The sequence below is a fragment of the Dendrobates tinctorius genome, unplaced genomic scaffold, assembly GCF_039654945.1.
Source record: "Dendrobates tinctorius isolate UK_male_01 unplaced genomic scaffold, ASM3965494v1 ptg000135l, whole genome shotgun sequence".
Classification (NCBI taxonomy): Eukaryota; Metazoa; Chordata; class Amphibia; order Anura; family Dendrobatidae; genus Dendrobates; species Dendrobates tinctorius.
The window spans coordinates 9,197,193-9,220,689 of NW_027361803.1; the positions used below are offsets into that span (position 1 = coordinate 9,197,193).

Here is a 23,497-nt window from a genome sequence, read left to right on the forward strand (position 1 = left end):
TAAAATCGTCCTGACAGGTTCCCTTTAGGAGCAGCTGATCATTTGCCAGAAGTGGAGAGAGCGATAGTAACAAGGATCTATTAAGAAAAATGTTTGTGGATCAGAATATGCTAATTTTATGCTAATGACAGGGCTCCTGATGAATGTGAGGCAATCAGCCCCGAGAGATTATATAACACCACGAAATATCATCCACAATAACAGAAATCAGAAGGAAACATAATCCCCGGATTTTCTGCTCTAGGACTTTTGTTTGTTTGTTTTTTTCTATAAAAATGGGAATAATTATAAATGAATCTTACAGTATTTCCTGATCTCATCATCCAATCTATAAATAAAGGACATTTACACCGATGTCACAGTCGTCTTTTTCCGTTACTTTTATTGTGGAATATAATACAATGTTTCCCATGTTATTATAATTACAAAAAGCTGCAAACTCCGGAATATTAGAAAAGTGCAATTCATTCTACTGGGGACAAGAAACTTACTGGGGAGTTTATCTCCAGAAATATAACACCTTCCGGGCAGTCGCGTTACTTTTTACATAACATTATTCTTCCGTCCGTCCGGTCGTATCAGGACTTTTACGGGAGTTGTAGTTTTGGATTTCATTTTTCCTTCGCTTAGTGTGGGATAAAGATGAGCCGGGAACTTGTTCTGCAGATCTGTGGGATTGTGGCGATAATGACGGGTTTTTTCTCTCCAGATTTTATTGGGTTTAATAAACTGTTGTCATTTTATGCCCCCATTACTGTAATGTTCTAATTACTACTGTGCATTTCTGGGGGAAGTTGTAGTGAAAGGAACAAGCGGCAATTCTAAGTTTCATTTTTTTTTTTCCTTTACAGAGATTAACGTGTGGGGGAATTGACTTTATAATGAACTAGCTGAAGAGCCCGGCGCTGCCCGGGCATAGTAACTAACTGGTTAGCTATAGCAAATTATAATTATCCTCCATCCCATAGTCCCGTGCCCATATACCCATCATACATATCCTCCATCCCATAGTCCAGTGCCCATATACCCATCACACATCCTCCATCCCATAGTCCCGTGCCCATATACCCATCATACATCTCCTCCATCCCATAGTCCAGTGCCCATATACCCATCATACATCTCCTCCATCCCATAGTCCAGTGCCCATATACCCATCACACATCCTCCATCCCATAGTCAACCATTATGACATAATGAGCGGCGGGGCATGCAACCTATGATGACATCAGCGTCGCCATGGCAACCATTATGACATCATAATGAGGGGCAGGGCTTGATACACACTTTTTCCCCATTATGTAGATAGGGGCAAAATTGTTTGGTGAATTGGAACGCGCGGGGTTAAAATTTCACCTCACCACATAGCTTAGGACACTCTCGGGGTCCAGACGTGTGACTGTGCCAAATTTTGTGGCTGTAGCTGCGACGGTGCGGATGCCAATCCCGGACATACACACACACATACATACATACACACACTTGAGCTTTATATATTAGTTCAGGGGTCCCCAACCACCGGTCCGCGGCCCAGCACCGGGCCGTTGCGGAGCCATATATATAAGGGAGAGAGAGTGGGAACGGAGCCATATACAGGGGAGGGAGAGTGGGAGCGGAGCCGTATATACAGGGGAGGGAGAGAGGGAGCGGAGCCATATATAAGGGAGGGAGAGTGGGAGCGGAGCCGTATATACAGGGGAGGGAGAGTGGGAGCGGAGCCGTATACACAGGGGAGGGAGAGTGGGAGCGGAGCCGTATATACAGGGGAGGGAGAGTGGGAGCGGAGCCGTATATACAAGGGAGGGAGAGTGGGAGCGGAGCCATATATACAAGGGAGGGAGAGTGGGAGCGGAGCCATATATATATGAGGGAGAGTGGGAGCGGAGCCATATATACAGGGGAGGGAGAGTGGGAGCGGAGCCGTATATACAGGGGAGGGAGAGTGGGAGCGGAGCCGTATATACAGGGGAGGGAGAGTGGGAGCGGAGCCATATATACAGGGGAGGGAGAGAGGGAGCGGAGCCATATATAAGGGAGGGAGATTGGGAGCGGAGCCGTATATACAGGGGAGGGAGAGTGGGAGCGGAGCCGTATATACAGGGGAGGGAGAGTGGGAGCGGAGCCGTATATACAGGGGAGTGAGAGTGGGAGCGGAGCCGTATATACAGGGGAGGGAGAGTGGGAGCGGAGCCGTATATACAGGGGAGTGAGAGTGGGAGCGGAGCCGTATATACAAGGGAGGGAGAGTGGGAGCGGAGCCATATATACAAGGGAGGGAGAGTGGGAGCGGAGCCATATATATATAAGGGAGGGAGAGTGGGAGCGGAGCCATATATACAGGGGAGGGAGAGTGGGAGCGGAGCCGTATTTACAGGGGAGGGAGAGTGGGAGCGGAGCCGTATATACAGGGGAGGGAGAGTGGGAGCGGAGCCATATATACAGGGGAGGGAGAGTGGGAGGAGAGCCATATATACAAGGGAGGGAGAGTCGGAGCAGAGCCATATATACAGGGGAGGGAGAGTGGGAGCGGAGCCCTATATACAAGGGAGGGAGAGTGGGAAGAGAGCCATATATACAAGGGAGGGAGTGGGAGCAGAGCCATATATACAGGTGAGGGAGAGTGGGAGCAGAGCCATATATACAAGGGAGAGTGGAAGCGGAGCCATATATGAAAGGGAGGGAGAGTGGGAGCGGAGCCATATATACAAGGGAGAGTGGAAGCAGAGCCATATATGAAAGGGAGGGAGAGTGGGAGCGGAGCCATATATAAGGGAGAGTGGGAGTGGAGCCGTATATACAGGGGAGGGAGAGTGGGAGTGGAGCCATATATAAGGGAGGGAGAGTGGGAGCGGAGCCGTATATACAGGGGAGGGAGAGTGGGAGCGGAGCCGTATATACAGGGGAGGGAGAGTGGGAGCGGAGCCGTATATACAGGGGAGGGAGAGTGGGAGCGGAGCCATATATACAAGGGAGGGAGAGTGGGAGCGGAGCCATATATACAGGGGAGGGAGAGTGGGAGCGGAGCCATATATACAAGGGAGGGAGAGTGGGAGCGGAGCCATATATACAAGGGAGGGAGAGTGGGAGCGGAGCCGTATATACAGGGGAGGGAGAGTGGGAGCGGAGCCGTATTTACAGGGGAGGGAGAGTGGGAGCAGAGCCGTATATACAGGGGAGGGAGAGTGGGAGCGGAGCCATATATACAAGGGAGGGAGAGTGGGAGGAGAGCCATATATACAAGGGAGGGAGAGTGGGAGCAGAGCCATATATACAGGGGAGGGAGAGTGGGAGGAGAGCCATATATAAGGGAGAGAGAGTGGGAGCGGAGCCATATATACAAGGGAGAGTGGAAGCGGAGCCATATATGAAAGGGAGGGAGAGTGGGAGGGGAGCCATGTATACAGGATGGGACAGGGGAGCCATGTATACAGGATGGGACAGTGGGAGCGGAGCCATGTATACAAGGATGGGACAGGGGAGCCATGCATACAAGAAGGAGGAGCCACACATACATTTTCTGATGATTAGAAAATAATCAGCATGTACAGAACTCCAGTACAATCTTAAGTGCTCAATGCTCCATTTCCTTGTAGGTTCCAATCATCATTAGCAGTGACGGTCATCAGTAGAAGTAGCCCAGTGCTCCCACTGAAACAGAGAAACAAGCCCTGTGCTCCCACTCATTCAAAACCTATGGTGAGTTGAGTCACATTATAAATGTTATAATTAAATGATAAGTATGCACTGCTAAACAACGTCCATAGCCCCGCCCCCTTATGACCAAAGCCCCGCCCATGTCACACCTCCATCCCTGCCCTGCCATGGCAGAATGGTCTTGCTTGAAGCCGGTCCCTGGTGCAAAAAAGGTTGGGGACCACTGTATTAGATGATCAGACTTTTACGAACGAAATATTACTGAGTATGCATATTTTTCTTTTTTTTTTTAAACAAATATTTATGTTCAGTTTGGAAATGGGTGGGGGTGATATAAACTTAGTTTTTATTTAATATATGAAAAAAATACATTGAAATCCAATTTAAGGTCCATGTTTTTTTGTCTTTACACAGTATTTCTTCCATGTTTTGGGGAGGCCGGTAAACTAAAAACTGCTGTATTGTTCACTGCGCTCGCCATGTAGGTTCAGTAATTGGACAATTTTTGTAACCGGGGTCATTACTAATGTGGCAATATCAATTATGTGGGGCTTTTTTTAAAAAAATTTCTATAATTAAATGGGAAAATGTGAGTTTTTGTTTTCCATTTTGTTAACTTATTATCAGGGATATGAACTTCTATCTCCTTGATCACCCCTAATATCCTGCACTGCATCCCTCTAACCACTTACAGGGGAGGTCCAGTAATGTACAACCGCTTTCTATCTATTATTGTTCCCCACAATAATAATGTACTGTATACTTACTGCCTATGAGGTCAGCGCTGTTTTTGTGGCATTGTAATGGCAAGTGACTGCTGCAGCCAATCACTAGTCGCTGAGCGACTGCAGCGGCCACTTGACATTATGTCAACAAGTAATCACAGCTCTGAAAACACAGGAGAGGCGCCGGTACGGGAGGTAAATGTGTGTTTTTAATTTTATGTAGGGGCACACTAGAACTTAAGAGGTTATCCAGCATTGGACAACCCCTGACTTATGGAGACAATAGCCCATGCTACAGTAGTGACCGGTATACGATTACTGGGATGTGAGCATAGTGTTTGGGGAGTATTTCACTTTCTTCCAGCCTTAATCAGGGATTTCCCAGAATACAAGACCGGTCACGTTACAATATGGAGACTCCATACAGCCTGCACACAGACTTCTCCAGGTGATGAATATATCTGAGCTGAATTATTAGCACTGGAGAAGAATTATAGGATACCAGACCCACCGCGACACCAGGCCCCTCCGACAGCGATGGCATCAGAGGTCCGAGGAGAAGAAACATTTCTCGGATTTCCCCTTCAGTAATATGGTTGGGAATTACTGAGTTATGGATGAAGTAGATCCACAGACGATCAGCATCGTTCACACACATTGTATATGATTTCTACGATATTAGATTTTTAATGGTACCAGCAGTTCAAACCACTGCCAGGATGATCAGGATTGGCCGATTTTTGAGAAATGATGTCCAATTTGCCTTTTTTTCCTGTTTTTGTTTTGTGTTGTTCCAATACACACACAGGAAATAAACGTGTATAAAAAAACCCAAAATATTTGTATTTGCAATCATTCTGGGAGAAGTACGTCATTTTTTGTAACAATTTCAAGGGTGCCAGTGTAAGGAGGAAGACCGAGCTGCGGGTACCTGTGCTGCGCCGGGTACGGAACTGTTGAGGCTGCGTCCCGTTTCCCAGGGGAAGGAACAGGGGACAGGACAGGCACCATGACCCAGGAAGAGGGGGCGTCTTTAGTCGGCTTCCCCAGCCGTCAGCGTACGAGCAGCAAGGTGGGCAGCGCGCTCCGCATCCGAACCGCCGGCGCTGCAACGGACTGCAGCAGACACTCCCAGTGACCGAGAGGCAGGAGGAGAGGCTAAGAGAAAGCGCGCACGATGGCAGACAGTTTTGGCGGGGACAAGCAGCGCGCGGGAGGCTGAGCAGTGTACTCCGTCCTTAGAGCACTGGCACTGCGAAGGACTGTTCCCATTGGCTCCCGCTGCTAGCAGCGAGGCTCCCAGAAAGCGAGGCGCTGTGTGCCCAGTGACAGCCGGAGAGCAAGGCTCCGTGACCGTGAGTACAGCGCACGTGCGAAGGCGAGAAAGCCAGTCCACACTGCATCCCGCAACCTGCTTTCACCAACACTTTCGGCCATGACTATATTAGGACTGATTGAATAGCTTCAGATAAGCGCTTACCGAATAGCTGCCTCAGTAACTTGCAGCGCTCCCGATAATCAGCTGTTCGGTGCCACATCTGCATGTGTCGCGGCTGTGTGACCGTCACAACACATGCATGGGGAGCCCAACCCTACTATATATGCAAACTAAAGACCTGTGAGGAGCACATAGAGAGTGAGACAACGGCACGTTAAGGCTTTGTTCACACTAGGCTTTTTTTATGCTTTTTTAATGCAAATTTTCAGCTGCGTTTCACAGTACCTGCAAAGTCTAAGGCTATGTGCACACGTTGCGGATTTTGATGTGGATCCACAGCATTTTTGGACGCGCGGAATTGCATCAAATCCGCAGTGCAGTGCACAGCCAATGTAATTCAATGTTAAATTAAGAATTGCTGTGCACATGCTGCAGAAGAATCTGCGCAAATTTGCAGCGGTGTTTTTTCCGCATTATGCCAAATATTCTCTCTCCTCCAAAAGCACAATTCATTCCCAGTACCACCTAACAAACCCGCACAGCAAAAACGCAGCACAATCCGCAAGACATCCGCATGAAATCCGCAAGCGTTCTGCCCTGCGTTTTCTGCCAAGAGATGCGGATTCTCTGCAGAAAATTCCGCCAGCTAATCTGCAACGTGTGCACATACTAGAATAGTTGTCAGACATCTCATGCGCACACCTTGTTATTATTTGTCCTCAGTATTTTGTGCTTTGCTTGTTTGTTTTTTTTTTAACACAACAGAGCATTTCACTTCTATCAGTGTTTTTTCAGTGTTTTTCACCCATTAAAAGTAATGGGTGGTGAAAGAAATGCTGGAAAAACGCAGGTGTCAGGTTTTGTTGTGTTAGAAAAATTATTCTATTTATTAAATTAAAGGGGTTGCCCGGACTCAGGGTACAAGTCTATAATCACTTTATGTGAGTGCACACTCAAGATTTCTCACATTGGGCGTCATGTGAGCTGCAAGGATTCTCTGGTGTCGGCAGCGGCGGGCACATGACTATGTGTTATTTGAAAACTGCAGTCCACATTACGACTAGACTGTTTCTGGCCTCGCTCTATACACTGACATTGGGTGAGGCTTCTAGTCGGCATGCGACCACTGCTCCTGGGACCAGAGAGCCCTCATAGTGCACAGTGTGAGCGATGGGAGGATTCACAAGTCTGCAGTCACATAGAGTGACCTCCAGCTTGTAGCCTGAGGCCTGACAATCCCTTTAACCCCACACAGTACTAGCTCGGCACACCCATCGCGTGGCATCACGCTGAGCACCGTGGCGATCGGGTGCGGGTGTCAGCTGTATGTGAAAGCTGACACCCCGCAGCAACGCCCACGATCGGTGCTAGCACCGACAGCAGGCATTTAACCCATCTGAGGCCGCTGTCAGTAGTGACAGCGGCATAGAGGAGCATCCCCTCATTCATTACGCGCTTCCATCAAGATAACACGATCTGATCGCGTTGTCCTGATGGTCTCCATGGAGACACTCCGCCCCAAGATGGCTGCGGGGTCCTTCTGGGTCCTGCAGGGAAGGTGGCTTCCCAGTGCCTGCAGGGAGCAGGATCTGAAACGCCTCCTTCCCTGCCTGTCAGTAGCTGCTCCAATGTTCTGTAGTGCAGATGAATTGCAGAACAGCGATCTGATATAATACAGTAATGTCCCAGGATGGGACAATGCAAAAAAAAACAGTAAAAAAAAAAAAAAAAAAATTAAAAATGTGTAAAAATATTTTTTTTTAATCCAAAAATAAAGAAAAAAAAATCAAATATTTTTTCCAATAAATACATTTATATCAATAAAGAAATAAACAATAAAACTCTACATATTTGGTATCGCCGCGTCCGTAACGACCCGCTCTATAAAACTGTCCCACCAGTTAACCCCTTCAGTAAACACCGTAAAAAAACGAGGTAAAAAACAATGCTATATCATCATGCTGCCGAACAAAAATTGCAATAAAACGTAATCAAAAAGACAAATGTGAATAAAAATGGTACCGCTGAAAACTTCATCTTGCCCCGCAAAAAAAAAACAAGCTGTCATACAGCTCCATCAGCAGAAAAATAAAAAAGTTATAGCTTTCAGAATAAAACAGAGCAAAAATAATTATTTTTTCTATAAAATAGTTTTTATTGTGTAAAAGCGGCTAAACATAAAAAACTATATAAATTGGGTATCGCTGTAATCGTATTTACCCAAAGAATAAAGCTTCCTTACCAATTTTACCACACTCAAACAACGAAAGAAACCGAAGAAATGTCCAATTATTAAAGTTTATTAAATTAGTATCAAATATAATGTAAAATGATGTAAAAAATGAGGGGAGGCCAATGCCATGGATGAGGCACAACCAGGGACAATAGTAAGCACTTATGCTATATATATAAAAATAATATCGCACACTACAAGGTAAGACACAATAAATAAGATGCTAGTGCCAATATAACATTAATGTGCAAACAGCAAAATAGAAACAATTCATGATGTTATATAAAGTGCAGATATATATAAATCTGTACAGCAAAAAATATGGCTACAAATAAGGTGCAGTGCTATAAAATAAAGAAGTGAATCTAATCCATCAAAGTAAATGTACAAAAAGAACTCAAGAGGCAAAACAAAGTGTTTAAATGTGCAAGCAAGGTGCTATACCTCTTATGCTGCTGTAGTCCCCGGGATGTGCCAGCCCCGACACGCGTTTCGGCGTACCTTCGTCAGGGGGTGGCGTCATCCAGGCTTGAGGGGGTATAAAAAGCGCAAAGCAACCAATGGGAGCGGAGTAGGTATAACGCGACGCACACCGGCATCATACGTTACCAGGCAACCCCACGCCGCCGGCCCACGTGTCTCCCCAATCGTCGCAATCAGATGTTGCGGCGAAGAGGGACGCAGGTACAGCGGGCGGGACTCCTAGAACCCGATACCGGCGCGCGTACAACCTAGCCCGCTGTCATTGGGCAGAATAGAACACGTGGTGTACAATTCCTGAGGGCTCTCTCTCATTGGATATATCAGATCACGTGGTACAAAGGTCCTGAGAGCACACTATCATAGAATGAAGAAAGTCACGTGGTACAAAGGTCCTATTAAGTAAATAAAAAGGAAAAATTAAATAAAAATGTACAAATAAATAAAAATATAAATAAATAATTGCAGAGAATAAATGCATCATAAAAATAAAATAATGAAAGAAAACAAAGAAAAATATAAAATCAAGGAAAAAAGGGGGAATTCATCCATATACAATAACGCACGTTCAAAATCAATATATAGATCAGATTTATATAAATTAAAGAAAAAATAATAAAGAAAAAATAAAGAAAAATAATATTATTAAAGTCCATTCTTGATCAAAACTATTCATATATTGATAAGTCAGGCGCTCATTCTTTTTCCTTTTCTTTTCATAGAGGCATTCACAGGAGGAAACAGCAGTGACATCAATCAACTCCAAGACTCCACAACAGGAAGCGGACAGGAAAGCTGAGATAAGTTACTGATGAAAGGAGAATAAACTGAAATGAATAGTAAAGAATATATAATAAATGCAAAATAATTATAATTTAATTAATACATAAAATAAATATAAAATAGAAATAGGACCTATGTATGGCAATAAACAATTAAACTGCAACAACCATGTATAATAAAGAATTAATTAATTCATATACAAAATTGCCCAATAACAATAATATAAATATTATATTCAATATATACTCACTGGCCACTTTATTAGGTACACCTGTCCAACTGTGTGTTAAGACTTAATTTCTAATCAGCCAATCACATGGCGGCAACTCAGTGCATTTAGGCATGTAGACATGGTCAAGACAATCTCCTGCAGTTCAAACCGAGCATCAGTATGGGGAAGAAAGGTGATTTGAGTGCCTTTGAACGTGGCATGATTGTTGGTGCCAGAAGGGCTGGTCTGAGTATTTCAGAAACTGCTGATCTACTGGGATTTTCACGCACAACCATCTCTAGGGTTTACAGAGAATGGTCCGAAAAAGAAAAAAAATCCAGTGAGCGGCAGTTCTGTGGCCGGAAATGCCATGTTGATGCCAGAGGTCAGAGGAGAATGGGCAGACTGGTTCGAGCTGATAGAAAGGCAACAGTGACTCAAATTGCCACCCGTTACAACCAAGGTAGGCAGAAGAGCATCTCTGAATGCACAGTGCGTCGAACTTTGAGGCAGATGGGCTACAGCAGCAGAAGACCACACTGGGTACCACTCCTCTCAGCTAAGAACAGGCATCTGATGGCTACTTTCAGCAGGATAATGCGCCATGTCATAAAGCTCGAATCATCTCAGATTGGTTTCTTGAACATGACAATGAGTTCACTGTACTCAAATGGCCTCCTCAGTCACCAGATCTCAATCCAATAGAGCATCTTTGGGATGTGGTGGAACGGGAGATTCGCATCAGGGATGTGCAGCCGACAAATCTGCGCCAACTGTGTGATGCCATCATGTCAATATGGTCCAAAATCTCTGAGGAATGCTTCCAGCACCTTGTTGAATCTCTGCCACGAAGAATTGAGGCAGTTCTGAAGGCAAAAGGGGGTCCAACCCGTTACTAGCATGGTGTACCTAATAAAGTGGCCAGTGAGTGTATAAAAGATAAAATAAACTAAAATAAAACAAATATAAAATATAAAATAAAAAAATATAAAAACAGCTGGATGACTAGGTGGTCATAAAAAAGGGACAAAGCTGATGTTCTCATTTAGGCCTTGGGGGAATACTGTTTTGAGTGTCCATATCCATCTCGTCTCCATTTGTGCTCATTTCTGACTGATTTTACCTCCACGTATAGAAAGTGGAATTGTATCGATCCCTCTTACACCAAATTTACTCGAGTCACAATTCTGAAATAGTTTATAATGCCTCGGAATTGTTTTTAGGGCAGAAATATCACTTTCAGTTTTTGCTCCATTAATTCCAATTACACGCTCCCTTACTCTTACTTTTAGTTGTCTTGTAGTAAGACCAACATAAATCTTTGAGCAAGGGCATGTAGCATAATAAATTACTGCCTTGGTGTCACAATTAATATGATGTTTAATGGAATAATTTTTTGAACCAGAAGAATCAGTAAAAGTGTCAGTCCTGTCAACATTTTGGCAGGCGACACAATGGCCACATGGAAATGAACCATTCTTCTGAGGAATCTGAGTCAAAAAAGAGGACGTATGTTCATTTTGATAGTGACTCCTTACCAAAGTATCCCGCAAATTTCTAGAGCGACGAAAAGTAAAAGTAGGTTGCTCTGTTAAATATTTAGATACATCATCAGAGGTCATTCGCGCAATGCAAAAAAAAACCCCAGAAAATCCACAGACTCCTCACAAACAGTATATAGTGTATGACCCCCAGCCCATCACACCCAGGGCTGGCATTTGGACCTGGCAGATGCCTGGGGCCCCCACCTACAAAGGGGGCCCCCTGCATCTGCAGCCCGTTTATGAAGTGCCCAGAGGGTGTACAGCAGTGAATAATGCTGTGCATTGCTCTGAAGTCTTGGAGTGTCTCTCGCAAAGCCCCTTGAGCCCCCCTGTCTCTTTCTCCCTGCAGTCAGGTTAAAAGTTGAGAGTGAGAGGGAGGGGCCATTACAGCACAGTGAGTGCAGGAAGATGCCTGCAGCTCTGTATGTCTCCTCCTGAGTCATGGCTGCTCCTAGCACTGACCTGAGAATGGATATGCCTAAGTGAAGCTGCAGAACCTGGTAAGAGCAGCAGTAACAGGTCAGAGAGCAGTGATTTCCTCACTGTCGTCCGGAGCTCTGTGCTGATCGCTGCAGGATCAGGATTCACAGCCACACACCGCAGCGATCAGCATCAGCTCTGACCACAGTCACTAATCCCTGCTTGTAACGTGGCAGGGCGACCTCCTGTCACTGCTGTCTGGATGACACAAGACAGGGATATTGTCTGCTGAATCAGGGGATTTATGACATAGAAATAAATGAATTCCCATGTGAAATAATAAGGGTAAACCATACACATACTGTATATAGTACTAGTACAGGTGTGCATAGGAATCAGCGTTTTTGGTGCATTTTTTTTTTTGCAGCCAAAGCCTCTCTCTTGGCAGTAAAAACACTGCTTTCAAAACGCCTATTTTTTAGGGTATGTGCAGACGATCCAGAAATGGCAGCACTTTGGACGCAGCGGACATGTGCTCCGTCTAAAGTACTGCCATCTTTCGCACGTGATTCCGCGTGTGTTCATCCCATCCACTGTGCTGTAACATCTGGCCGCTGCGGGTTGGACGCTGTGGATGTGCGCAGCATCCAGAGGTTACTGATTGCGGACACAGACCCTTAGAGCTTTTGCTGTTTGTTTTCTTTACAATATGCATTTTGTCTACAGTACATGTTTAATAAAGTTCGTTTTATTAGCCAAAAACGCAGCAAAAAAAACAACGTTGCGACATTTACAGCTTTTCTAAAACTTTTTAATTGCTTTCTACGGGTGAAAAAAATTGCTGAAAGAAGCGACGCTGCGGATTTAAAAATGCTGCAGCTGTGAAATTCGGTCAGGAGAAAATCTCCTGCATGCGCTTGTTTTATTTCTGACTGAATTTCTGAACTGTAGCGCTTTTTAAACCTGCAGCGTCACTTCTTTCAGTGTGTTTTCACCCGTAGAAAGCAATGAAAGAATACAAAAAAGAAAGCTGCAGATATTGCAACGGCATTTTTCGCTGCAATTTTTTAGGTGGTTTTGGTGAATTAAACTATTAAGTGTCATTCACACGTTCAGCATGTTCAGTATTTGGTCAGTATTTCCCATCAGGATTTGTAATGCAGAAGCAGCAGTGGAACAATCAGAGGAAAAGTAACATAGAAACACGTCACCACTTCTGGATTTCTCACCCTCCTGGTTTTGACTTGCACATACTGATGTGAAATACTGACCGAATACTCAACGTGTGAACGTGGCCTTAAACATACTGTAGACAAAGCAAACATCCTCACTTTAAAAAAAGCTGAAAAAAGTGTAAAGAACACCAGAAACAAGGTGAGAAACAGGTGAACGCAACATTTTTACTGCCAATAGAACAGGTTTTGGCTACTGAAAAAAATGCATGTGAACATAGCCATAGCGTTTCAGAGTAAGACTATCTGTGGTGTTACATAGGACTGCAGGTGACATCTACTACATTATCTGTTCTCAGAGAGTTATTACTGCTATCTCTGGTGTTACGTAGGATGAGGTCACAGTCATGTGACTGGTCACGTGAGCCGGGAGGGCTTCTGTTCTGGAGTGTGCTATGCATAGAGGGAATTGTATATGGTGATCGGTACACAGTCCCTTCTGAAATGACAGGTGGGCATGGCGACTGATTTGCGGTGTGGGAAAACTACAATCCCGCAGGTGGGAGTATCAAAATCGGGACTGTCCCGCTGGATCCAGGACTGCTGGGAGCCCTGCTGTGTTATCTGCAGTGTTAAAAAAAAAAAATTAAGAGGGGATTGGGGGACAACTCTTTGTCTTGGGGCTTGGGCCCCCCAATCTTTTCTGACCCTAGCAACGCCCCTGTGTAATGCTAATAGTGGCAGACCCGTTGGCCGATATAAGGCCCCCAAATATGGGGGCCACAGTGCCAGCACCCTCTGCCAACTGTATCCGCATCCTGCTCATGTAATGTAACCTAAATGTATGATATTACAATGTTAGCATTTGGGGCCCCACTTTAAACTTTTGCCTAGGGCCCCACTTTGTCTAAAACCGGCACTGATCACACCACAGCCCCTCAGAGGACACACATAACATTCATTTCCAGAGTAAGGTGTAGCAGACCCCCAGCCCCTCAGTGTCAAGTGTAGTAGACCCCCAGCCCCTCAGTGTCAAGTGTAGTAGACCCCCAGCCCCTCAGTGTCAGGTGTAGTAGACCCCCAGCCCCTCAGTGTCAGGTGTAGCAGACCCCCAGCCCCTCAGTGTCAAGTGTAGTAGACCCCCAGCCCCTCAGTGTCAAGTGTAGTAGACCCCCAGCCCCTCAGTGTCAGGTGTAGTAGACCCCCAGCCCCTCAGTGTCAGGTGTAGTAGACCCCCAGCCCCTCAGTGTCAGGTGTAGTAGACCCCCAGCCCCTCAGTGTCAGGTGTAGTAGACCCCCAGCCCCTCAGTGTCAGGTGTAGCAGACCCCCAGCCCCTCAGTGTAAAGTGTAGTAGACCCCCAGCCCCTCAGTGTAAAGTGTAGTAGACCCCCAGCCCCTCAGTGTCAGGTGTAGTAGACCCCCAGCCCACCCTGACACGGGTCACCTGTCACCACACAGTAACACACGACCTCCCCTCACTGTACACAGACTATTAGCTGCCATCTGCATCTCACCATCGTGTCTCCGGCCAGGAGCTGCTGTGTGCGGCAGGAGGGAAGCCCTGAAGGCAGCACAGAAAGACGAGGAGGGAGGCGGCACTGACACTGCACAGTCCTGACTGCAGGGAAGGAGCCGGGAATCCTCCTCACCAGGGGCCGCCTGACAGGACAACAAGCGGCAGGAGTTATAGGTGCAGCGCCGCTAAAGCAGCGGGCGGCCGGGTGGCCCTAAATAGCCGCTGGGGGACCGAGCTGGGGGCATCTACCCCCTGCCCAGCCCTCCCCTAGGTGCAAGAGAGATAGAGCCTCCTCCATGTTATCTGAGGTAACTGAGAGATAGAGCCTCCTCCATGTTACCTGAGGTAACAGAGACATAGAGCCTCCTCCATGTTATCTGAGGTAAGGGAGCGAGATAGAGCCTCCTCCATGTTATCTGAGGTAACAGAGAGATAGAGCCTCCTCCATGTTATCTGAGGTAACAGAGAGATAGAGCCTCCTCCATGTTATCTGAGGTAACAGAGAGATAGAGCCTCCTCCATGTTATCTGAGGTTACAGAAAGATAGAGTCTCCTCCATGTTATCTGAGGTAACAGAGATAGAGCCTCCTCCATGTTATCTGAGGTTACAGAAAGATAGAGTCTCCTCCATGTTATCTGAGGTAACAGAGATAGAGCCTCCTCCATGTTATCTGAGGTTACAGAAAGATAGAGTCTCCTCCATGTTATCTGAGGTAACAGAAAGATAGAGTCTCCTCCATGTTATCTGAGGTTACAGAAAGATAGAGTCTCCTCCATGTTATCTGAGGTAACAGAGATAGAGCCTCCTCCATGTTATCTGAGGTAACAGAGAGATAGAGCCTCCTCCATGTTATCTGAGGTAACAGAGAGATAGAGCCTCCTCCATGTTATCTGAGGTAACAGAGAGATAGAGCCTCCTCCATGTTATCTGAGGTTACAGAAAGATAGAGTCTCCTCCATGTTATCTGAGGTAACAGAGAGATAAAGCCTCCTCCATGTTATCTGAGGTAACAGAGACATAGAGCCTCCTCCATGTTACCTGAGGTAACAGAGACATAGAGCCTCCTCCATGTTACCTGAGGTAACAGAGAGATAGAGCCTCCTCCATATTATCTGAGGTTACAGAAAGATAGAGCCTCCTCCATGTTATCTGAGGTTACAGAAAGATAGAGTCTCCTCCATGTTATCTGAGGTAACAGAGATAGAACCTCCTCCATGTTATCTGAGGTAACAGAGACATAGAGCCTCCTCCATGTTACCTGAGGTAACAGAGACATAGAGCCTCCTCCATGTTACCTGAGGTAACAGAGACATAGAGCCTCCTCCATGTTATCTGAGGTAAGAGAGATAGAGCCTCCTCCATGTTACCTGAGGTAAGAGAGATAGAGGCTCCTCCATGTTATCTGAGGTAACAGAGAGATAGAGCCTCCTCCATGTTATCTGAGGTAACAGAGAGATAGAGCCTCCTCCATGTCACCTGAGGTAAGAGAGATAGAGCCTCCTCCATGTTATCTGAGGTAAGTGAGAGAGATAGCGCCTCCTCCATGTTATCTGAGGTAAGTGAGAGAGATAGAGCCTCCTCCATGTTATCTGAGGTAAGGGAGAGAGATAGAGCCTCCTCCATGTTATCTGAGGTAACAGAGAGATAGAGCCTCCTCCATGTTATCTGAGGTTACAGAAAGATAGAGCCTCCTCCATGTTATCTGAGGTAGCAGAGAGATAGAGCCTCCTCCATGTTATATGAGGTAACAGAGAGAGATAGAGACTCCTCCATGTTACCTGAGGTAGGAGAGAGATAGCGCCTCCTCCATGTTACCTGAGGTAAGAGAGAGATAGAGCCTCCTCCATGTTATCTGAGGTAACAGAGAGATAGCGCCTCCTCCATGTTACCTGAGGTAAGAGAGATAGAGCCTCCTCCATGTTATCTGAGGTAACAGAGAGATAGAGCCTCCTCCATGTTACCTGAGGTAAGAGAGATAGAGCCTCCTCCATGTTATCTGAGGTAACAGAGATAGCGCCTCCTCGTTATCTGAGGTAAGAGAGATAGAGCCTCCTCCATGTTACCTGAGGTAAGAGAGAGATAGAGCCTCCTCCATGTCACCTGAGGTAAGTTATTGATGAATTTGTCTGTGACTGAGCCACATGCACATATAAAAAGTTTGGGATGTGAAATCTGGCTGACAGATTCCCTTTATGGCTATGTCCACAGCATTTCCGCAACTCCCGCCGCGGGTAAAACGCATGTGGAAATCGCATGCGTTTTCCCGCTAAACACAAGCGTTTTGCAAGCGTATTTAGGTTGCAGAATGCTTGCGCTTTCCAAGCGATTTCAAGCATCGCTTGGAAAACTGATTGACAGGTTGGTCACACACAAGCATAGTGCTAGACAAGTGTGACCATCTTTTTACTATTGATGGCTGCCTATGCCGCATCAATAGTAAAGATAGGATGTTAAAAATAATTTAAAAAAAATAAAAAATGGTTGTTCTCACCTTCTGACAGCCTCCGATCTCCTCGGCGGCGCTCCCGGCATCCTCCGGTCCCAGTGATGCTTTGTGTGAAGGACCTTTGTGACGTCATCTCAGGCCATTCGCACAAAGCATCACTGGGACCGGAAGATGCCGGCAGCGTGGTGAGAGGTGGGAAGGACTCTAGGGGTCATCAGAGGCTGAGTATATTCCTATTTTTTATTTTAATTCTATTTTTTACATGATTATGGTACCCAGGGCATGGAGGACAGTCTCCTCTCCGCCAGACCCTGGGTACCATCCGCACATGGAGCACTCACTTTACACATGGAGGGCATAGCCACATGCATAAAGTGAGCGTTTCAATGCAATCCTTTGTGAGCGGAATCACCGCGATTCCGCCAAAGAATGAACATGCTGCGGATTTTACCGCTATGCGATTCTGCAGCGGTAAAATCTGCATAATTAGCACAGCAATGCGGAATCCCATAGGATTGCATGGGATGCGTTTTTGTAGCGTTTTCGCAGCAGAAAAATGCCGCTAAAAACGTTAAAAAAAGCAACGTGTGCACATAGCCTAAAAGTCTCCACCTTGTGATGACAACACTTCCTGATGAAAACACCTGTCTGTGTTGCTATCATCAGAGGAAATTACCGTTTGACTTGGATCTTTATGGGTTTTATACATTTATGAATTTTGGTGGCAATTTATCTCATATACCTTTCGTTTCTTTATCAGTGTGCACCATGTTATAGTCTGCTGCCCTCTTGTGGCCATTATATACACTACACTTCTATGTCGCTCAGCCATTGTTATTGATACTGCTGACTGCTGTAATTTTTACTATAGGTTTGTTTTTATATACTGTATATATATTTTACACAGTCAGCCCAGTGCATTTTTTATATATATCTAATTAGATTACATTGATTACCGCATGACATTACATTTTGCAGCTTTATATTATATGGAGCCTCCTCCATGTTATCTGAGGTAAGTGAGAGCTATGAAGCCTCCTCCATGTTACCTGAGGTAACAGAGAGATAGAGCCTCCTCCCTCCATGTTATCTGAGGTAATTGAGAGCGATGGAGCCAACTCCATGTTATCTGAGGTAACATAGAACTAGAGTCTCCTCCATGTTATCTGAGGTAACAGAGAGAGATAGCGCCTCCTCCATGTTATCTGAGGTAAGTTAGAGCTATGAAGCCTCCTCCATGTTACCTGAGGTAACTGAGAGCGATGGAGCCTCCTCCATGTTATCTGAGGTAACTGAGAGAGATAGAGCCTCCTCCATGTTATCTGAGGTAAGTGAGAGCTATGAAGCCTCCATGTTACCTGAGGTAACTGAGAGCGATGGAGCCTCCTCCATATTACCTGAGGTAACATAGATCTAGAGCCTCCTCCATGTTATCTGAGGTAACATAGATCTAGAGCCTCCTCCATGTTATCTGAGGTAACATAGATCTAGAGCCTCCTCCATGTTATCTGAGGTAACAGAGTTACTTTTGTGATTTGCTACTTTGCCCCCTCTTCTGCGACAACATTGGCACCTCCATATATATTTTTGTGTGAATACTGTCTACTGCATTGATAAGCCGACTTGTGTATAAGATCTCAATTTTGGGCTTACTTGGCATGTGCACTACCATTTTAATGGGTCTCTCCTTATGTGCTTTATTATCCTTGCGCACCTTTTAGGTATGCTATATACCATGTTAATTATCATACCATTTGTGTCACGCAACCCGCGCATGCTCTGTACTAACTTGCCGGCTGATATACTTTTCACAGACCGCATCAACTCTCTGCTCCGTTTTACTGCGCTTGCGCACTTCTTTGTATGACAACCGCTTTGTTTATAGCGATAACCTCGCTGTAGGTAAATGGCACATGCGCTGTATATTGTTGCTGGATATGTCAGCCTTCTACAGGGCGCCTGCGCACTAACCTCTCTGAACGTCTTCGTTATTACTTCCGGCAACACTACTGGAATCTTCCGCAGCTGACAACGATCTCTTGTGTTAGGTAGGTCTGTTTAAACTTAGGAATATGCTTGAGTGGTTGTATTTGCCCCTGATGAAGCCACCATGTGTGGCGACACGTGTTGGGTTCCCATGCCCCTTGGACCTTTGGCACTTTTGATTGACATTTTGATATCCTCACTGGTCGTACCTAATAGGCGCCGCAGTAACCCTTTCTCACCTGGATGGTATGTCTAGTTAGGATGGTACTTCGTTTAGCAGGTGCCTACTAGGACACTGCTTGCTATCCACTTATATTTTCCACATGTCTTTTTCAAGCATCTTTGACGTTGTGTGATAGTTCTTGTTTGATAGCATCCAGCTGCCATTGTGGTTGTTTTTTCCCTCCCGTTTATTATTTTTGCCCCTTTTATTGTTCAGGGTGACTTGTCATTGGGCGGGTTTTTTTTGCTTGGCACTAGTTATAGTATATTTATTTAGGGTGTTTTATAGTGTGACCTTGGTCATATTCAGTCAGCAATGGTCATTTAATTACATGATATTTTTCAATCTTGTTCTTCTTGCCATTTATCCTCAGGTGCCAAAAACTTGCCATTTATATGTGTGCTACTATTTGCACTTAGGTCTGTGGGGCGGTACCCCTCCCTTCTTTCTCATCGGGCATTATGTTTTTAAATGTTGTTTGCTCTGCATATTTCAATAAAATTTGTATTTTTTGTACCGTACACACATATTTTCTGGTGATCGCCGTTGCAGCATGCTCTTTTCTCTTGTATTATTATTAGTGGTTTCACATGCTTCTGGCAGATCTTGTGTACTTGATAAACATTTGGTGATGGTGCCCTCCACTCTGTTCTTTTCTCTGGATGTAGCCACGCAGACGCACAGCGCAAGGGTTAAACAATTATTCACTTTTTCAACACATACAGTTAAAGGGCTGAGGGTTAAACAGGATAACAGTACTTCAAATTAACAGTCTATCAGTTTCACTTATCGTGACTCGGGTGTGCGTTTCTCTCTGAGTTAGATGGCTACCTGGCTGCCGGCTGCGGCCGGTGCTGAGTCTTCCGGCTTCCCCACCCGCAACAAACGGTCCTTCTTCTGGCAGCAGTGGGTGGTCATCAGTTTTGCCCACTGAGCCCCTAGTCCATTCAGCTGCCCAGCAGTCAGGAGTCTCGCACAACATCCTCCTGCTCGGCGTGCTCTGCAGTCAGGAGTCCCGCACAACAATCTCCCGCTCGGTGTACTCTGCCCTGCGCGCCTGGCGACACTCCCCAGTCCTTCCTGCACTTGTCTTTCACTGCTGCATGGCCTAGCGCTACCTGCAGCGCAATGCCGGTCCGCACTCTTGCCTTCCTCTGGTCGGAACTCTCTCTTCCCGCGCAAACTCCCTTATCCTCTCCGGGCTCACCACGCCCCCTCTATGCAGGTCATGGGTCTCCTCCGTCCTCAATTCCATTCCCCCTGCAACAGGAGGCTCGGCCCCAGCAGTTCCGGACCCAATGCCCTGTCAGCAGGAAGGTTGGGCGGGTGAGCACTGATAAATAGGATGTGACGATTGTTTTGCGATGTCTGTAAACATTCATTCTATGAAAATTGATGATCTTGTTCAGTAATCGCCATAAAAAAAGAAAAGAATGGAATATCCGGATTTGGCTTTTTCAGCTATTTTGTGTTTCTTTCTCAAGAAATGAAATTAAAATACAATCAAAATTTTTTATATACCCAACAGAGTACAAATAAAGTCCAGCTCCGCACTGAAACATGCAATCCCTTGTACAGCATCATCTGCTAAATATAAAAAAGTTACCGGTCTAAGAAAATGGTGACACAAACCAAACTTTTTTTTATTTTGCAGAATTCAAAATTTCTTTAAAATCTCTTAAAAAAAAATAAAAAGTATAAGTTTGGTATCACTGTAATCATACTAAAGAAGACCCCCCCCCAAATACAATGATAGTATTGCAATATATTCACTGTTTACCACACATTCCTCAGTACATTATACGGGAAAATGAATGGAGTCCTTCAAAATTACAAATAGTCCCACACAAGAAAACAACAACGTCCCTGATGCAGCCATGTCAGAGGAGAAATAATAACGTTATGGCTCCTGGAAAAATGGGAAGAAAAAAAGAGAAAACTTGCCCAGACATGAAGACGTTAAGTGATATGAAGGGGTATTCCCATCTCCAGGATCCGATCCCAATATGTAGAAAGTGTAATAATAATAATATTAGCAAATACGTCCAATTAGAAGAGTGAATGCAATATACTAAAGGAACAGAAAAGCGCAATAGGGTCTTATCCGGGTTAATATAAAAAAAGTAAAAGAAATTCACTCACCTATTTGCAGGGAAGATCAAGCACATAGGATTCCTAGTCAGCTGCTGCACGTCCAAAGGTCAAACCGAGTGACCGCCAATACATCAATTCTTATGGAAATAATTTATGGACTTCCAGTTCAGGTGTATGTATGTATGTATGTATGTGTGTATGTATGTATGTATGTATGGACTTGACAAAATACAGGATCCCAATTATGGTGAAAGATTAATCCTTTATTCCCAACGCGTTTCGAAGTAAGGGCTACTTCTTCCTCAGGGGATGACAGACATGAACAGATAGCGTTGCCTCAAGACTATATACACTCCATATTTGAAAATTGGCACCAATAGCCACATGTTCTTTTGCAAAAAGTCAAAGTTCAAACACATAGAATAACATGAAATAACATGATCAATAATCATTATTTAATAAAATCACAATATCTCTTTATTATATTATAGATAAAACTTTGAAAGAAGAAGAAAAAGAAAAAATATAAAAAATATAAAAATATCAACGAAAAAAAGAACTCGCAACAAAAGAGAGGAAAAAAAACAAAGGGCCAACCACTTAGACCACTATACCAGACCAGGAATACACCTGAACTGGAAGGAAAGGGATGAATAAATGTGCGGAACAAAATATATGTGGGAAAATTATAAAAATCTGTTTTATATGAATAAAAATGCCAGTTCAAAAAACAATCTATGTATGCACATTTTAATAAAAATCTTTTTTTTTATATATATATCCAAAGAATTTTTTTTTTTTTTTAAAAATTAAAATTTTTTTTATTATCTATACACAATAAAAAAAACCTTTCTTGAAACGCAGTGTGTGTGTTAATTGCTGTCAAAATTACAAGCGTTGTCTTCATGAACTCTCATTACTACTTCACTAATTTCAGTATTACTGAAGTATTTCTTTAAGAAGTTTTTTAAAAACCATCATTTTTGTTTTTAATAATTTTTTAGTTTGTATTTATACCATTTACAATGAATTATTTTTAATTTTTCAGGTCCTAATTGTAATTTCCCATATGCGACTTTTTTACAATGTGCATTCTATTGTATGTACTATTGAATGTGATGTCATCATTACAACCAATTATCTTCATGTTTTTATTTGTACATACATGTATATAACATATTGGATTAATATTTCCCTTTCCGTTGATGGTGAACGATGTTTTTTCTATAGAGGGAAAAATTCTGTTCCTTTTCCTTTTGGATGCGGTTTTTATAATGTTTTTACAATATTTTTTACAACATATTTTTTAGTTTAATCATGTGTAAAATATTTGAGGTAGACACATTGATTTCATGTGGATCTATAGTTTCCTCTTTTCTCAATTCACGGAGCGGTGTTTTCCTGCACGGGGAGCGATCCTGGTTTCATTGGGAGCTCTGACCTCTTTGGAGGTCGGATCCTTATTTTGGAGGCCACTGTTTATTTTGACAATTTGGGCTAGTGAAGTAGTAATGAGAGTTCATGAAGACAACGCTTGTAATTTTGACAGCAATTAACACACACATTGCGTTTCAAGAAAGTTTTTTTTATTGTGTATATATATAATAAAAAATTTTTTTTTTTTTTTAAATTTTCTTTGGATATATATATATATAAATAAAAGATTTTTATTAAAATGTGCATACATAGATTGTTTTTTGAACTGGCATTTTTATTCATATAAAACAGATTTTTATAATAATTTTCCCACATATATTTTGTTCCGCACATTTATTCATCCCTTTCCTTCCAGTTCAGGTGTATTCCTGGTCTGGTATACTGGTCTAAGTGGTTGGCCCTTTGTTTTTTTCCGAGTTCTTTTTTCGTTGATATTTTTATATTTTTTCTTTTTCTTTCAAAGTTTTATCTATAATATAATAAAGAGATATTGTGATTTTATTAAATAATGATTATTGATCATGTTATTCTATGTGTTTTAACTTTGACTTTTTGCAAAAGAACATATGACTATTGGCGCCAATTTTCAAATATGGAGTGTATATAGTGTTGAGACAACGCTATCTGTTCATGTCTGTCATCCCCTGAGGAAGAAGTAGCCCTTACTTCGAAACGCGTTGGGAATAAATGATTATTCTTTCACCATAATTGGGATCCTGTATTTTGTCAAGCAGCGCATGGAAGTCCATAAATTATTTCCATAAGAATCAATTAGAAATGTGAATACACGAGTCTGAGACCGAATAGTCGCAGATAAAGAAGAGATCTATGGGAATTGGAAATATTATAATATTCCACCAATAAAACCGTATTGCAAATCAGGAAACGTGAGAGAGAAGCGCAGAGCGTATGTGTGACTGATGGGAGTAATATCACACAGGGATGTGTGTGACCATGAGGAATAAATATTCCGTGTACAGATAAACAGCAGCGCATTCCGTTATTCCCCGATATCTATAGGAATATGGAGAACGGGAAATCTCACATAAGTTTTTATATCACAAGTCACAACTCCTGTGTTATTAGATGATAAATCTAATTCCGTGTCTATAGACGCCATCCTCTATTTATAT

At 43.9% G+C, this 23,497-nt stretch overlaps 1 protein-coding gene and 1 long non-coding RNA gene across 2 annotated transcripts in view; one reads left to right on the forward strand and one right to left on the reverse strand.

Annotated features, from left to right (window-relative positions):
- LOC141048421 (class I histocompatibility antigen, F10 alpha chain-like) overlaps positions 1 to 23,497 on the forward strand; it is a 490,026-nt gene that overhangs the window by 154,512 nt on the left and 312,017 nt on the right. The window lies entirely within an intron of this gene.
- On the reverse strand, positions 8,097 to 19,804 carry LOC141048382 (uncharacterized). Its single transcript, XR_012220042.1, has 2 exons — positions 19,665 to 19,804; positions 8,097 to 9,357 (listed from the first exon to the last, which is right to left on the reverse strand). It is a non-coding gene; the product is annotated as an uncharacterized lncRNA (long non-coding RNA).